We start from the raw sequence: 18,762 nt of genomic DNA, 5'->3' as shown, positions 1-18,762 counted from the left end.
GTTAAGCATCTGTTTGTTCTGATTTCCTGCCAAGGAGTGTATCATAAACTGATTTGTTTGCAGTTAAAAGTATTAACTAGAGTCTCCTTGCTCCTTTATCTATTTAAAACATTAATTTAAAGGGTCACTACTGTGTTTCTGCTGTGATAAACATTTATGTAGTGTGTTCTGTCTAAGTAGTGTAGGTATTAGCTGTTGCATTGTCCATAGTCAGGATTGTGTTTCTGGGGCTAGTTGTTTGTTTGCAGAGGCTGTGTGTTTGAGAACATTTTCCAGGCCATCTTAGTTTAGCAAAAGCCATTTTACACTTCACTGAGAGTGTAGTGTTTATGGTCATTGGCTGATTGGGTTACCTGGACTACGGTTTGCATTGAGATCCTCATTGGTTCTTTCAAGCTTTTTTTTTTAAAGTTGTTCAGGTTTCAACCTTCTGTTACTTAAGAAGTTACCTTGTGAGTGTTTCTGCCATTTCACACAGAGCTAATCGGAGGGGCAATGAGCAAAACTCTGATCTGTGATATATAACTTTAAGTATCCTGTTTTTTACTTATTTTTACTAGCTATTGCTTGTTCTAGAAATTTATAGAACTGTTATTGTCTGCTGCATACTTTTTACTGTATTTTATAGCTATAGACTAATCTGCATGGTTGTACTAAAATTGTCTGCCTCACGGGGCCTGATAAATAAGGTTTTTACTGTCACACTGTTTGTAAATCTTTTCTAGCTAGTTTCACTGTGTGTAAGGTATTAACTGGAAATTTTCTCTATTTGTTAAACATCTGTTTGTTTGTTCTGATTTTGTGACAAGGAGTGTATCATATAACTGACCCCACCCCCTATTGGTGTCTTGCCCTTATACTTGGTGGCTTTGCAATTGCTGCCTCTACTGTAAATTTGATCTAGGACACTCCTCCCAGTCTAATGTCATTAGCTCATTTGACCTAATACAGAGAGAACATTTGAGAAGGCCAACCCACTTAGTTTCTTAACCTTCAATTATCTTCTGCTCCTCCATTCTCCCTTTCCACTTAACTAAAACAAAAACAAACAAACAAAAAAAACTTTGCTAGAATGTCCCTGTGTTCTGACTGGGTGTGCTTCTCAGCTGATAAGTATATTTTTTGGGACTTTTTAACTGTTCAGAGTTGAATAAAACAATAATTGGATGCAGTTCAGAATACATTTCGAACAAATTGCATTTATTTAAACTGTATTTGTTTTAATACTGCTACACACTCAAGTGTGCTAGCTTGCACTGCACTTGATTTGTTTTTAGTGCTGCTTTAGCTGATTTTCTGTAAAAAATTAAAAATAAAAAAAAAAACTCTAAGCTTATTTCCTGCCTTTCCTGTAACTAATCTAGTCCAGATATAGATTTGCTGTATCCAGGATTGTTTGTAAGCTTCTGAACCCCCAAGCCTTTCTGTGTTGGAGGGAAGCCTTCTAGCTTATCAATGGGAGTGCTAAGTACTAGATAGCCTATCTACAACAAGAGGAGTGGTTTCTGGCCCAGAAATTGTAGTTTATTGGCCATTCGGGCAGTTTTTCCATCTCTTTCAACTTTCTGGCCTAAAAGCCCACATTTGCACTTGCTTCCTGCCTTTCCTATAACTAGTCTAGCCCAGATACAGATTTGCTGTATCCAGGACTGTTTGTAAGCTTCTGAGTGGTGCCAAAGTCTGCTTTTCAATTTTCCCTTAGATCTGTTAGTTCTCTCCTCTCCTGCAGTTTTACTAGCTTAGTAATAAAGCACTTTACCAGATTTCTTGTAGCAATTATTGTAGCACACAAAAGTGCTATCAGCACTAAAGGTTCTACAAGGAAACAGCTCCAGTACGTATTATTATTAAGCCACACCCCTCCAGGCATGTCTAAAGGTCAGTTCCCGGTGCCTTCCCCTAATAACCTGGTGAATTTGGGCATCCTAAATCAATGTAGCAACTGCCTCATGTACACTGACAACCCTCTCTTCTTACCTCCCAACACTCAGACTTACGAGAGATGCACTTATATATCCAAATTGGAAGCCCCACACTCTCCAGCCAAGACCAGAATAGCTGGTCAAGAGGAGAAGGTCAACACTTTTACCACATCACATGGAACACATAGCCCTCCAGCACTACATTCACATAAAAACACAAACCACACAACCACCTTCATGGAGGCTCTCAATAAAAATCTACCCAAACAACAAAGACCTCCAAGGTAGAAACACACTCGACAACCTCAGCATGACACAACACTAATCATGAGACACATAACTCTCCTATACAGTGTGCCACTCAACCAAAGCCCTTATGGCAAAACAGCATGCCCAACACACTAGACATAGGTGACTCAATAGTGAGGCATACTGATGTCCCACTCACTAGATTGAATAATAAGAAAGTAACAGTCAGCTGCCTGTCAGGTGCCAGGATCCACCACATAACGCATGCACTCAAGTCTGCTCAATAACAGGTACAAATATGAGTCTATCATTGTACATGTGGGTGTGAATGATCTGAGACATACCTCCCTGGACTACATGAAAAGAGACATGGAGGAGCTCTTGGATTATGTAGCCTAGGCAGGTATGACCCTAGCCCTGAGCAGCATCCTACCATCTCCCAGAATGATACCACAGTACAAGCAGAAATAATTGATTTCAACAACTGGCTAAGTTTCTGGTGTAATTATAAGGGTATCCAGTATCTGTCTGCCTCGGATGACATGATTGACAGACCTTGATGCTTTGACAGAGATGGCCTGCATCTGTTACTCCTGGGCTTCCAGATACTGGACAAGCATCTTACCATCCCTGTAGTGCCTTTTTTATGTGGTGTTCCAAAGACCAAATTACCACTGTAACAGGTACAAACAAATCCAGTCTGAGGGTCATGCTGCTTAATGCTAGAAGTCTAAATCTCAAAATGCACTCACTTGAAGCACTCCTTAAAATGGAGAACACTGACATTTGTGCCGTAACAGAGACCTGGTTCAAGGCAGCAGAAAGCACCCATGCACTACCAGGCTATAACTCATTCTACAACTTTTGACCCCAGAACTTGGACTAAAGCTCCAAAGGCAGTGGTGTTTCCTTATTCATAAAGGATATGCAAACCTCCAGACTGGTAGCACTACATAACTCATCTGAGATATTTCAGGTGCAGCTAATATTGGGTAAGACAGCAATTCAGGTCATAGCCTGATATAGGTCCCCAACCATGTCCCAAGGCTCACACTCCACATTCCTAAACACCCTGGAGAATATTAGGTTCCAACCTTACACTCTCATACTGGGTGACTTCAACTACCCCTCCATTAACTGGGAAAACTACTCATGTACCAATACACTTGCCCAACCTTTCCTGGAATTCATTAATTCCAATGCCTTGGACCAGCTCATTCTTACCCCCACTAGAGGTAGCAACATCCTTGACCTGGTAATTACTAACATGGGCGACCATTGCTCTACACCAATAGTCAACTCCTCTCTGGTTAGATCTGACCACAAACTAATCACCTTGGAAATCCCCCCCCCCCCCAACAAAGGTAACCACCATGAAAAACTTCTCCAAAGCTAACTCTGGGCTCCTAAAAACAGAGGTGGCTAACTTCACGGCACCCATACAAATGGAGAATAGTTGCATGCCTGCGAATCATACACCAATGTATTGTACGAACACGTACACAAATGCAAGGATCGCACCATACCCAATAGAATTAAGACACTCTCCTCCAAAAAAAGAAAGCCAATCTGGTGATCCTCTGCCATAAACAAATTCTACAACAGAAGGAGGAAACTGATGCGGAATAAGGTGATGTCCCAAGGCTGGAAAAACTCCATTATCAGCCTAAACAAAAAGTTGAGATCCCTTATCAGATCCTCTAAAGCTAGCTATGAAAACAGAATTGCAGCATATAGTAAAGAGAACCACAAGGCCTTCTATAGTTACGTAAAGACTCTCCATGGCAATACCCAGATTTGCTCTGAGCCACTGCATAATGGTACCTCCCATATGAAGCAAACAGATATTGCCAATATACTGGCCGACAGATTCAGTGCCAACTTTACCCCCCCCCCCCCAACGGACAAGTCACAATACCAGTAGATTACCAGGCACCTAGTATTACTGCTGCACTGTTCAAGAATACAGATTCTATGGGACCTGAAAATATCCCTGGCTGTGTTCTACATGAACTACAGAGTGAAATGGCACCATACCTGTGTGCCCTGTTCAATCACAGGCTCACCTCAGGCTTTGTCCCTACTGAATGGTGCACTGCTACAGTCATCCCTCTCCACAAGGAGGAGTGACTACAGACCCTGGCAACTATCACCCCCATTAGCCTGACGAGTCTGATATGCAAAGCTATGGAACGCATTATCATGGACCTATTAAACAAGGGTATAGGGAATCTCCAAACTCTGGATCCCACACAGTTTGGTTTTGTGAAGGGTAGATCATGCCTGCTCAACTTGGTCAACTTCTTGGAGTCAGTCACCAGAGCTGTGGATGACGGCAAGGTGGTTCATACAACCTACCTTGATCTGGCCAAGGCCTTTAATAACATTCCTCACTCAGGAATCATAGAAAAACTCATTAATCTAGGCATCAACCCTATATCACTAGGTGGGTTGCAAACTGGCTCACAGGTAGAATCCACAGTGAGAAAGTAGCAGACTCCAACGCAGACTGCTGACCAGTCATGAGTGAAGTCCAACAGGGTTCAGTCCTGGGTCCTCTCCTGTTTGGTATCTACTTCCCCTGAAGTCCAGGCCAACATGAAGGGACTGTGGCTGACAAAATCCGCAGACAATTGCAAGCTGGGAGCTATTATTAACTCCCCAAGTGATGTCATCTTACAGAAACACCTCATTGAGACCGGCTGGTGTTCAAACCATGGCCTTAAGCTCAATGCCAAAAATATGTGTTGTCATCCCCTTTGGGAAAAACCCGGTTCCCACGAATTACCACATCAATGGTAGTCAACTGATTACAGAAGGCGTTATAAGAGATCTGGGAGCACAGGTTGACATTAACCTCTGTTTTGACCACCACATTGCCAGTGTGGTCAGAAAGTCCTTCTGTGTGGCATATCTCATTACTAAGGGTTTTGCATTCAGGAAGAATGAGACCATTGTCTCCCTCTACTCTTCTCTCATTAGGCCAGTCATTGAGTTCAATGCCCCATTTGGCATGTTCCTCACTAAACACCTGCAACAACTGGAGAGGCCACAATAGTACCCCACAAAGAGGATCCTAGGCCTTAAACATTTGTCCTATATGTACAGACTCAAAAAACCTAAACTATTCTCTGTCTCATATCTCCTGCTTAGATGCAATCTCTGCTTGACTTAGAAAGCCATGTCTGTCCCAGCTCTGTTAGAAATGCTATATCTAAAGAAATCCCATCCCTCCACACCACATGCTCCAGAGACCTCAACCTCATTACCATATCAACATAACATACTGGAGGGACTGGTTCATAACCCAAGGACTGCCCATGCTATGGAATACTCTTCCCATACATGTCAAGCAGAGCATCTCACTGTCCCTCTTCAAAAGAAATCTTGATGAGTTGATGGGAAATAGAAAATTCACCCTAGGGATCACTCCAGTGACTTTACTGGACAGAAACACTGAGAACTAAGGTCAGGTGGCACAATACCAGGGTAATCCTATGGGCTAGGCTTGTAAAAGCTCCAAGGCCATTAGCCTAGTACACACCTATGAACCTATGCTAGTAATGTTTTCACAAAGGCATGCTCTGTATGAGGAAAGTCTCATACAGAATGGTTCCTCATAGCCAGCTGTTTGCCTTTTAAACATGCTTCTCATCAGCAGTTGATTGCCTCTAAACCAATCTGTGGGTCTGAAATGCTAATTGCAGCCAAAACAGCTGATTTGCACTATCATAAGCCAATGACATGCAACCACTGTAAACTATATAAGGCCTACATGTAGATTAGGGCCCCTTTCTGGTATGTTGTGCTGGATATTGCTGGGGTGAGGAGACTACGTCATTGCAGAGGGTAGGTCTGTATCAGAAATGTTTACATAGAGATGTGTGTGCTACAGACTGCAGCTGCTGCTGCAGGTAATAGACATAGGCAGAGAGTGTAAACACTTTGGAGGACAACAAGCTGTAGGAGTAACTGTGGGAGCTGTGTAACCCTTGTTGTAGAGGCAGAGCAAGAGTGAGGCTACCTTTTCCACTCCAATTAAGGCACGTATTCAACGTAAGCATGTTAGTTAATGGTATCTCTAGCAGAGTACTTGGCAACATGTTTAATGTGTCCTTGAGCAAGATGGGGCATGAATATAGGAATATGTGCACAATTAGGGTAACTGCCAGGCCATGTGCTACAGTCTGTTAATAATTTACAGCATGTATAAGGGCAGGGCTTGTTACAAGTTGGGACTTCCAATGTGTATGTTAGCTGTGCAGCTGTGATAATCTGCACAGTGCCTTTGGAAGGATTGTGTGGTGCATTGTGATATTAGTGGCCCTCCTTTGCAGTACCTGCATTGACATTCTCTGTGCATGTGTATTAATGCATGACATGGCACTTTATGCACATATAGGTTTGCTCTAAGGATATATGAAGTGTGTTCCTACCTGGAGGCCTGGGACTTCCATCAGTGAAAAGCAGTCATGTCATTTGAAATGGTTTGTGTGGCTAAAGAGTGAATGACTTGTCATTAATTGCTTTCTTCACAATACTGTACATTCACTTCTACACACCACTGGATTTGAACACAGAACTGTGTGTCACAAAATGTACAGTTTGCAAGCCGATTAACAGACTGAGCTACTAAGTCACTGTTACAGCAGGTGTATTGCATGATGTATGTGCACACATACAGGCTGTGACATACAGTCTCTACATCCATCAATATGTGCATGGCTTTATATGGATGTATGTGTGCACCAGGATCCCTGGTGAACATGTATTTTGCAATTAATACCTTAGCAGGTGGCTTTCAACATGCTGCTGCTGAAGGGCACACTAACCTGTTATCACAGGCCTCACTTACATCCATTATTGTCTTTGGCTTTCAAGTGGTGTACTATTGCAACAAAGACCAAGGTACACTCCCATTTTTCCATTGCTATTTAATCAAGTTTGTATGGTGTGGCATGTCACACAGCTCCACTGACAACAACCGTGTATTCCTTAGAATAGCAGGATCAAGATACCCCAACAAACTCGAAGCAGGAATACCGATGTACACAAGTTTATTAACAAATAAATCACGTACAAACAGCTCAGATACTAAAATGGTTAAGCGCTTTCATCTGTCTAAACACAGATTTCATCAGAACCAATGAAGCTCCTACAATCCATTCCTTTTATAGCACTTTTGGCGCCAAAAACCTTAAATAAGTAATTTACAATTAAAATGCTATTTTAAACAACACTTTGGGTATACAATAATTAAAACACCCCTATCTACTATTAGTATATTATGTTTGACCAAAACATAACCCTATAAGAATTATAAAGTTAACATATATTGTCTTTGAACATCTACTACATACATCTAAAAGAGGTATGACATTCGTCTACTGTTTGAGCACTTTGTCCTCCACTCTATGTATTTAATACCATACAATGTTTATTTTCTATATACTCTAAAAGAATATATAGAAACTGGTACATTATTAACCTACACTACTGTAACCAAAATACCCAAAAATCAGGTAAATATACTAAATTCCTATACAATATCCCAAAAGTAATATATGTACTATATAGAATATATATGTACTGAATGTACAATGTCCTTAAAAAGTATATAACGAATTACTTATAAATGTGTTCTCCTTTGTTGTAACACTTTAATTCAAAACTAAAAAAGGTTTCAAACTAATATAATCATTTAAACCTGGTGGTGTTGTTGCATCTGTACATATTTGCCATTTACTCTCAACCCATGCCAAGTATGTCTTCCAATTGCCACCTCTGTCACTAATTTCTACTTGGTCAATGATGGCGAAAGTAAAATTGTGTTCTATCCCCTTTTCCGAAATATGCTTACATAATGCATTTTTAGTATCACCCTTTTTAATCCTGTACAAATGCTCATATATGCGAGTCTTAAACTTCCTCTCAGTTTTGCCTATATAAAAGGCCGAACATTTTGTACAGGTAGCTATATAAACTATTCGTTGTGAATTGCAATTCCCATTTCTACATATTACCTTGGTATTCATGATATTGCCCAACCTAATCTTTTGTGTAGTATTAATATAGGTACATTGTTTACAGGAGCCACATTTTCTGGTACCCTTCATTTTCTTCTCACTTATTCCATTTATTCCATGCTCCATTATTCTTTTTATATTATTTCCAGTCTTGTAAACTGTACATATCTCAGTTCCTACTATGTTTCCAATAGGACCCATAGTTGTAATTAAAGACCAATGTTTTTTAAGTATTTCAGTGATTAAACAGACATATGGATTGAATCTAATCACACATACTTTCCTATCCCAGTCCTTGCTCAGTTGTCTCTGCCGTACATTACTATTACCCAACAAGGGTTTATATTTTTGTCCCCATTGCATTTTCACATAAGAAATTACATTCTCCAACAAGGTCCTCGGATACCCTCGGTCCTGAAATAACTTTGTAACTGTGTCTAACTCACTTTTCATACTTTCAAAAGTGGATGACATTCTCACTGCTCTTATACACTGACCCTTCACAATATTTTTAAAAATGTGTGGTGGATGGCAACTGCTAAAATGGATGTAGTCGTTGGAAAAAGTGGGCTTTCAGCTCCACTGAAACATGCTTAATGACTGTAACCGGCAATTACTATGTTTTGTTTAAACCACCTGTTTTTAGTAAGAGTTGTGTGGCATGGCAGGTTAATGCAGTGATCTGCAGGTGTGATGGTCTTGGGTTTGATTTTGGGGCAGGTGTTTATTTTGTAAGTGTGTTAAGTTTAAAAACATATATATTCAATAGAGCTCTATTCAGCTGAGCTTAGCAAAGCTGCCCGACTGCACAGCAATGCATTAAAAAAGAATAAAGAAAAGAAAAATGGGGTGATAGGAAAGTGATGAAATGGGGTACAAACAGGGAGAAAACATAGTGGAAAGCAGGTAAGAATGTGCAGCAAGGGTGTAGGAAAGAACCATAGCTATCCATTTTGTGTACAGTAACAACTGTGCACTTTGACAGAATTTGTACATGACTTTGAAGTCTCAAACCCAAAGAGAAGGGTGAGGACAACATAACTGCGTTGCACTTTTTTGAATGTTGCTCAGTGACATGTAAGGGAGGGTAATCAAATTATGTCCAGTGGACACGTGTGTGAAATGGAGAGCTATGTATGGGATGATATTTTTTTGGGGACAAGTGCCCATTTTTTTTTTAAGGTGAGAGTGGAATGTTGGGGAAGGGACATATGTATGTATGGAGAAGTAAGCTGGGTAGGTGAGGATGCATTTGCAGACAGACAAGACAGCAGACAGAGGTTATGTGTGACACATGAGGGGGTGAACACCTTGGATAGGGAAGATGTGGAATCCAAGTCCCATGTGCCTCCAGATGGCAGTAGTGTGACTTAAATCTCCACCAATGGGACTGTCAGCATGGATCCTTCACTGCCCTGGGGTGGCAGTACTGGAGGCTAGACACTGAGGCAAGGCTGTCCCACCAGGTTGGCCAGCATGTCCTCTATCCAGTGCAGATGGAGGTCAAACCCACAGTAGTCTATCCTGTGCACCAAGACTGGCAGCTCATCTCAGGGGAAAACACCCTCTCCAACACCACTCCCAGATAGGGGCCAGGCCCTGTCCCGTGAGGTGGTACTACCCAATTCCACAGGTAGTGCAGGGGCAGCAGAGGGGACACCACTGGTCTGGGTCTCAGATGTGCTAGGACCCAGTGCCATGGTCAGTTGAAGCAAGGTAGACAGATCAGCTGGAACTGGCCTACCTTAAATGAGGTATAGCAATAAGTTGCAGTTAGTAATAACCAAACCATTGTTAGTATTAATAGAATAGAACATCATTTTAATTAATCCCAATACATATTAATGTATATTATGAGTAACACAACAGTAAATAAAATAACAGTCAGTATATTAACAGCATGCCAGTAAGAAGTAAACCATAAGGTCAACAAACAGTTAGTTTAGCAAAATGTGTTAATATTGAATCATAATAATGAATAACAATAATAAATAAATGAAGATAAGGGGTGGGGAGAGAAAGACAGAAGCAATCCATTACTGAAAACACTGATAATAAATACTCTACAGGCATGTAGTGTCAGTTTTGAGTACAGTGACTAGAATTCTCCTAGAGCTGATGTAGCATGTACACACCTTTCAAACTGTTAGCATGGGTCATTATATGGGCCGAACAATACCAAATGCAGGTACACAACAACATATTGTGGGCTTCTGTAACTACCATGGTGTACTGTAAGCGGATTTGTTAATACATTGCATTCCAGGTAATCATTTTTCTGGTAATCCTGTGACAGATGGATTAGGCAGGCTTAATTACATTATGTGAAACTGTTAAATTTGAGAGGCATGTTTGTGTACAGTACATAAACTAGACATCCATCATGCCTTAGGTGGCAGGCATGGGAAAAGATCACAATAGCTGTGACTGCAGGGGACATCTGCAAAAAATATAACATTGACTGTAGCAGCTAAGTACAGACATGCAAGGAATTCATCTTTTTTGGGCACATGGGTATTGCTGATAAGTGTCTGTGAAATGTTAGCACAATTATATCTGCTCATAACATAGGCTACCTCAACCATATGCAATTTTCTACTGGAGTGGGAGAAAAAGACAGCATTATGTGGCTGAATTCATTTCGTATTCCAGAACCATACTGCATTTATTGAAACACATTTCTGTAGGACTCAACAATGCTGCTTAACACTTTATTGGTATTGCTGATAATTGTCTGTGAGGTCCACATAATATTTTCCCATAGAGTGAGCTGGATCACCTATATACCTTTATTTCATGAAGTAGGAAGAACAGAGAGCATTATGTGACTGATATTGGCCTGGAGACAGCCTTGGACTGTACTATAAGTTAAACAATGCAGTTTGCAGGCCATTAGTTTAGCATTCTACAGCTACTAGTGTTACACATGACGGCAGCAACCTTACTATAGACAAGCAATGCACACAGCTGTCCTGCAATGGTTATGACAACACAATCCTGCTGTACACCATTTTGCTTACTGTTACTGGTATTGTTTATTGGAATACAGTTGTTATTCATTTATTGCACTACAGCTCTAAATTACCTATTTATTGCTCTACAGTTCTACTTGCCCATTTATTGCATTACAGTTATTGTTGTGTATACTTTATTGCAGTAAATGCTTTACTCTTTCTAGCGTATTGCACTACAGGTAGCATAATAAAGCCATACATACCACACTCATGGCAAAACCTGGCCAGGTGTCCAGCATGGGACTCGACATTGCGATCCCGCTCAGCCGCAGCTGTTGGGAGAGAAGAACACCATTATGCTTATCAGATGTGCAGACATTCAGCTTGGATATTGGTAAAACAATGGAAAACATGCTTACATATTTGTGGGGCATTCCCAGCTCTGGCTTCTTGTATTCAGGTGTCCAAGGTTTCCCTCTTTCTCCTTTTCAGGTTGTCATAATGGTAATGAAACTGCTCACCTGTACAGGGGATCCCAGTAACACTGGTGAGTTCCCTGGCCAACCAGTCCCAGGCCTCCGCCTTACATTCCGAGCCCTGGAAACCACCCTGCAACAGCCTGGGTTCACGATTTTTACCAGGAGGCTAGCAAAGATCCTGGACTCCTGAACACGCTATCTCTGTGCCCAAAAGCATGCACTTTTGCCAGCACCACCTGTCATATCGCCACTTGATCAGACTCCAAAGACTGTTGCAGAATTCCCAACTATTGCGGCTAATATAGGCTGTTTAGCCTCCCTTACATGTCACTGATCAACATTCAAAAAAGTGCAACATTGCTTAGCATCATGCAAATCAGCTAAGCAGCATGAAAACTCACACAACTGACATGTTAGCTAAGCTTAGCATCGCACAAACAAATGTAGCCATTAGCATGTTTAAGCAGTGTTCAGCACAGTGCAGCAGTGCCATATTTCACAAATTTGTTTTTAAAATTAAACATATATAAACATTTAAATTACAGACATCTTATCACTGCTATGGACTTGTTGGGAGAGAAGAACACCATTATGCTTATCAGATGTGCAGACATTCAGCTTGGATATTGGTAAAACAATGGAAAACATGCTTACATATTTGTGGGGCATTCCCAGCTCTGGCTTCTTGTATTCAGGTGTCCAAGGTTTCCCTCTTTCTCCTTTTCAGGTTGTCATAATGGTAATGAAACTGCTCACCTGTACAGGGGATCCCAGTAACACTGGTGAGTTCCCTGGCCAACCAGTCCCAGGCCTCCGCCTTACATTCCGAGCCCTGGAAACCACCCTGCAACAGCCTGGGTTCACGATTTTTACCAGGAGGCTAGCAAAGATCCTGGACTCCTGAACACACTATCTCTGTGCCCAAAAGCATGCACTTTTGCCAGCACCACCTGTCATATCGCCACTTGATCAGACTCCAAAGACTGTTGCAGAATTCCCAACTATTGCGGCTAATATAGGCTGTTTAGCCTCCCTTACATGTCACTGAGCAACATTCAAAAAAGTGCAACATTGCTTAGCATCATGCAAATCAGCTAAGCAGCATGAAAACTCACACAACTGACATGTTAGCTAAGCTTAGCATCGCACAAACAAATGTAGCCATTAGCATGTTTAAGCAGTGTTCAGCACAGTGCAGCAGTGCCATATTTCACAAATTTGTTTTTAAAATTAAACATATATAAACATTTAAATTACAGACATCTTATCACTGCTATGGACTTGAACCCAGGACCAAGTAAGCATTAAGCTGCATTGCTACCCATTTAGCTACTTGGATATTATGAAAAGTAATATATCTCCACATATACTGCTGGGCTACCTGTTAGCATTGCTAAGCACCAAGGCGTACCATGCAAATGAACTTAAATAAACTCAGAAATAAATAATTACATCCAGTTTTTATTTTTTGAAGTTTAGCAACTGTCAGCTATGTATGCATGAGAGTCTTTTGGCTCTATGTTGTTCCGTGCTGGACAAACAGCAATTTAAAAAAAAAAAGAAAAACACAAAAACACTTAAAATAAAAAAATATGTAATTATGATAATTAATGACATCCAATTTATATTTTTAGATGTCTGGTAGGTGTCAGCTGTCCATATGTGAGCACAGCTTGGCATTGCTGCACTCCACGAGATACAAACATACAAAAAATGAATGGGAAAAATATTAAAATAAAATATTACACATTTGACCAAATTCACACCATTTCAACAGTAGCAGGGAGGAGTAGAGACCATCCACAACCATGTGTGGCCTCTACACTTCTCCCTACATGGATTCAATAACCCCATTTCTATGGTCTCCCTTAGTAGCACACCATCATTAATATGTATAGTGTGCTGCCAAGGCCATAGCTGTCTATATGGATGCATTCCATGTAGGCTCTACAGGGTGCCTACATGAAGTTTGTTAAATCCTGGGGAGCATTAATTCACCATTCATTTTGTTGAAAACTCATATATATTTGGATAGGCTTAAGTCAGTGCCCACTGTCTGTAAGGACTGATCCATTCCTGGGAAAGGTACAACAGCCCAATATAATTTAAATTACTTATGTCCATGATCCTATGGATTTGAAGAGTGGAAGAGTAGCTAGACTATTTGAATCCCAGGGCAAGACCTTCATATGGACAGAGAAAGGGGAGATATCTTGACAACTTTTCACAAAAACATAAGAGACCAAGATGCAATTTCCCTGATGTACATTATTAATGAGCAATTCACATGTTAAGCTTGAATGGAATTCCAGGAAAGCTCTTCCTTCCATGTGAAGAAAATTTGCGGTTCTGGATTCACTGTCTCCTCTACCTATGATTCACTGTGATTTATTTATTTATTTATTAATTATTTATTTACATTTCTTTACTGGAACACAGGTCAATTTTCAGCAGAGGCCTGTGGAGTAAAGCTCCACAGTATAGTACAAGATAAACAATAAGTGAAATATAGTTACATAAATAAATGAAGACAATTGTTATACATTAAAAATAATCATAGTCTTGAACAGAGTATACTAATATCTAGCTAGAAACTAAGAATAATGCTAATATGGATATTCAGATAGCAGTCAAATATAATCATACAGATATATATACAGCCATTCCACTGGAATAGTGGAACAGACTGGAAGGGCTAAGAGGCATACCAGGAAAAGAAAGGTAGAAAGGAGTATGAGAAGTACTAAAATAAAATATTATACCATGACCCCCCCCCAAAACGTGCACACTGATTGGCCAGCGTGCACATTGTAAATCGAGTTATACTAATGGAAAAAGGTCCGGTCGCCCGGACTTTTTTCCATTAGTATAACTCTACTTTTAAAACACTGTCTCGCTATGTTAAATGGGTTTAACATAGCGAGACAGCTTTAAAATAAGCAACGGAGATCTCTGTTGCTTATTTTAAAGCTGTCTCGCTATGCTAAACCCATTTAACATAGCGAGACAGGTTTTAAAAAAAGCAACGGAGAAAGCAAGATCTTCGTTGCTTTTTTATTTTCGCTATGTTAAATGGGTTTAACATAGCGAGACAGTTTAAAATAAGCAACGGACATCTCCGTTGCTTATTTTAAACTGTCTCGCCATGTTAAACCCATTTAACATAGCAAAATAAAAAAGCAACGGAGATCTTGCTTTCTCCGTTTTTGCTCACAACTCTGATGTACCGCGCAGGCACGCAGTACATCAGAACTGCCGCGGATGCCAGACATCTGCGGAAGGGCAGTAAACAGGCATTATACTATGCCATTATTTAAGAAAAGTAATAGTTTCTTTTCTTAAATAATGTCATGATATAATAGCAATAACCCACTTCTGGGTGTGGGTAATGCTGTATTTACCCACGGTTGGCTTTGTTTGGTCCCTCGGGCTTCGCCTTCGGGACCAAACCATACCAACCGTGAGTAAATCCAGCATTACCCACACCCAGGCGTGAGTTATTGCTATATTATACATTTGGCCCCATTCACATCATTTCAACAGTAGCTGAGAGCAATACAGGCAATGCACGACCATGAGTAGCCCCCTAGACTTCTCCCTTTTTACGTTTTTTATCTTTATTTACTGGGACTGGGATTGATCACATTTTCGGTGGTGGCCTGGGGATAAGAGCTTCATGGTTAATACACACAGAGATTATTATAAAATACGTAGGAGTTTTTCATTTTATAAGGGAAAAAAGCTGTACATTTTTTTTTTAAATTACAAAATGCATAAGATATTCACTTTACATACTCATACCTCTCAACCTTTTAGTGCAAGAAATCTGGACAAAGCCAGAAATAATGAGGAGATAAAAGCCCATAAATTAAGGACAGATTTTAAATATTGCTCCTATAAACTTAGACAATTGTTAGAACACCAGGTTTTGCATCGTGTATTTTTTTGAAGGATTTGAAGTCTAAAACTTATATTTATGTCATTATTCAGTATTAATTAGTGACTTCAATCCTCAATGATTTACCAGAAATCAGAAAATTTTTTAAGGAACAGACCAAAAATATGAGGCAAAATCCCTGATATTCTGCAAAAATCTGGACAGTTGAGAGGTATAATACACATATGTTAAAACATTGTAGCATTTTTCATTGTGAAACATATATATGTATATATATATATATATATATATATATATATATATATATATATATATGTATATATATATATACTTTATAATTGTATATACAGTTTAGGATCTACAGCTGATATGGCAAACATAGAATGTACCGAAACTGAATATAAACAGTTATTAGAAGAGAGACAGACGCTTGGAGATATGTTAGAAATATGTTCAGATGTTATATCACTTAACTATTGTAAAAAACTGGAGTCTTCAGGAGTAAAGGAAGTAGTTTAGAGTTTAAAGAGTTATAGTTTTAGATGTTAGTATGTTTGGTTTATAAAGAATATCGGTATGGAGTAGAACATGAGGTAGAGGTCTAGAGATAAAGATGGTAGGTGAGAGAGGGATAGGGAAAAGAACAGACATATGTGAGTTAAAATATATTATATACATGTTATATACAAGAACTGTTCAAGTCATCACAGGCAGAATCTACAGTGCAAATTATTTCAAGACATGAGCCAATGGAAATGGAAAACAATTGATGTATATTACAGCAAAGCAAAATACAATGATCTTGCATCCAACCCAGTCTCATAAAATTATTAAGGAAATAACATTCATTTATTCATTCAAGTAATCATAATAGATGAAAGCAGCCTTGATGAATTAAGAACTCATCTCTCCCTCATTAAATAGTGTAGCATTAATTGAAAGTCCATCAACTAATAGATAAAAACAGACTCGGTGAATTAGGGACTCATATCTCCCCCTCATTAAACACCGTAGCATTAATTGAAAGTCCAAGTCCAATCAATAAAAATAATAATAATTAACTAATAATAGATAATGATTATATCTCTTTCTTCTTCTAACACCCCCATAAAACAGTGTAACATTAATTGAAAGTCCAATCAGTAGAAATAATCAAGTAATAATAGACAAAAGCAGCCTTGGTGATTTAAGAACTCATATCTATCCACCACCCATAAAACAGCCAAAAGTCTCTATCTGCCCAGTGTAGCAGCAACAATAACCTGTGCTGTCAGCAATGGCATGAAGGTACTTCACAATTCCGCCTGTATGCCATTCCTTATAAATCAGTTACCATTTCTCATCAGAATCAAGGACAAACACATAAATAATTAACACAGGGACACTTAAAATATTAGGACTGTTAACTTGAGTTATTGACAGAATAAGTGAATGCAAATTCATATACAATTTTTCTGAAGTAAAGAAGTCTATATTATAATTGTTAATTACATTCTATTCATTGTCATGATATATTAAGTAGAATTTTTCACCACCCATTTCTCTGAAAAGGTAATTATGTAAACAGACATTAAGTCAAACTACATGTATGCATTTTATTTGCATTGCTTTTTACTCCGGTTTCCTCCCACATCCCAAAGACATGCATTAGGTGGATTGGACACTCTAAATTGGCCCTAGGTGTGAGTGTGTGCCTTCTGTGGAAGACTGGGCATCGGTCTGGCAACTCAACACCGTAAAACTCCACTGCCAATCATGAGCGGACAAATGATCCACTGTGGCGACCCCTAACCAGGAAAAGCAGAAAGAAGAAGAAGATTTGCATTGCTTTTTAAATTGACACAGATCCATCAGTCCAGTACCTCTCAGCTGTCCATCTTGTTGCAGAACATTCACAATTTTGCCTCATATTTTTCAAATCTCATAAAATATGAGGTTTACTTGCAATGTTCTGGTGATTGAAGTTACTAAATAATGACAGACACTCCCTGTTCTTCAGAAAATGCATGCTAATACAAAATCTGTTATTCTAACAGATTTCTAAGTTTGCAAGAGCAATATTTAAAATGTGTCCCTATGTTTGGCCTTTGTCCCACTGCTGTTATTGAGAAGTCACTAAGTAATGACAGACATTTGATTTTCAGATTTCCTGTCCTTCAGAAAATACATGATAACACAAACCCTATTATTTTAGCAACATTCTAAGTTTATAAGAGAGCAATATTTAAAATCTGTTCACAGCTGAAGTCACTAACAGTGGCAGATATTTGAGTTTCAGACTTCCTGTTTAAGAAAATGCATGCAAACAAAATGCAACCTTACCTGTTACTTTCTTCTAGGTTTATAATAGAAATATTTAAAATCTGTCCCTATTTCTGGTGTTTGTTGTTGTTTGTTGTTGTACACATCACTTTCAATCCCATTAGACAGTCAGATTTTATAGACAATTTTATCGTATGTAATTATTCATTTATTGTGACACCCACCCAAGTACACACTTACTCCTTTCTTGTTCGGTTGAGTTTTTCTGCCTTGTCCAAAACTAGTCCTCTTCTAGGCAGGACCTACGTACAAAAAAAAAAAAAAGATTTGAGTTTCAATCGTTCAAGCCCCACCCAGGTTGAGTGATGACCATGTGTCCACATCTTCCTTTCGCTCACTCACTGCAATGCTGACTCTGCAAAAAAACAAAAAAAAAATAGTTCTTTTTCTATTCCAAATTAAAGTTTTAGCTAGTGCACCAGCAGTAAGTAAATAAACCAATACCACTACAGCCAAAACAAATAAGTAAACTGCTCTTTGTGAGTGCCAAAGATAAAGCCCTGTAAATACCTTTTCTCTCTACCACCCTTTCCAACTGCACAGACAATCACAATTCATTTGGGGTGATGCCCATACAAGGTTATATAGAAAGGGGGTGGAAAACTTACTGAAGTGTCTTGAACATCCATGTAGGAAGTTCTTTTGTCATTTCTTCTGTTTTCCTTAAAGGGAAATTAAAAAAAAGAAAAGAAAAAGATATTTGTAAAAAAATATCTTAATTATTTAGTGTGAATTGCACAATTGACAAGATGGTGCTCAGAGTTTGGATAAAAATGTTTAAAAGGGGTATCATCAGAATGTGACATCTTCATATCTTAGAAGGTTGACTGAGGCTTGGATGAAAGGCTTTAAAAGTAGGGATGTTTGGAATTGCTTTGGAGCAAGGACATAGTTGGTAACCCACATATAGAA

Source organism: Protopterus annectens, chromosome 17.part0 (genome assembly GCF_019279795.1).
Source record: "Protopterus annectens isolate FY-2018-M chromosome 17.part0, PAN1.0, whole genome shotgun sequence".
In the NCBI taxonomy this organism is placed as follows: Eukaryota; Metazoa; Chordata; order Ceratodontiformes; family Protopteridae; genus Protopterus; species Protopterus annectens.
This window is presented reverse-complemented; position numbering follows the sequence as displayed.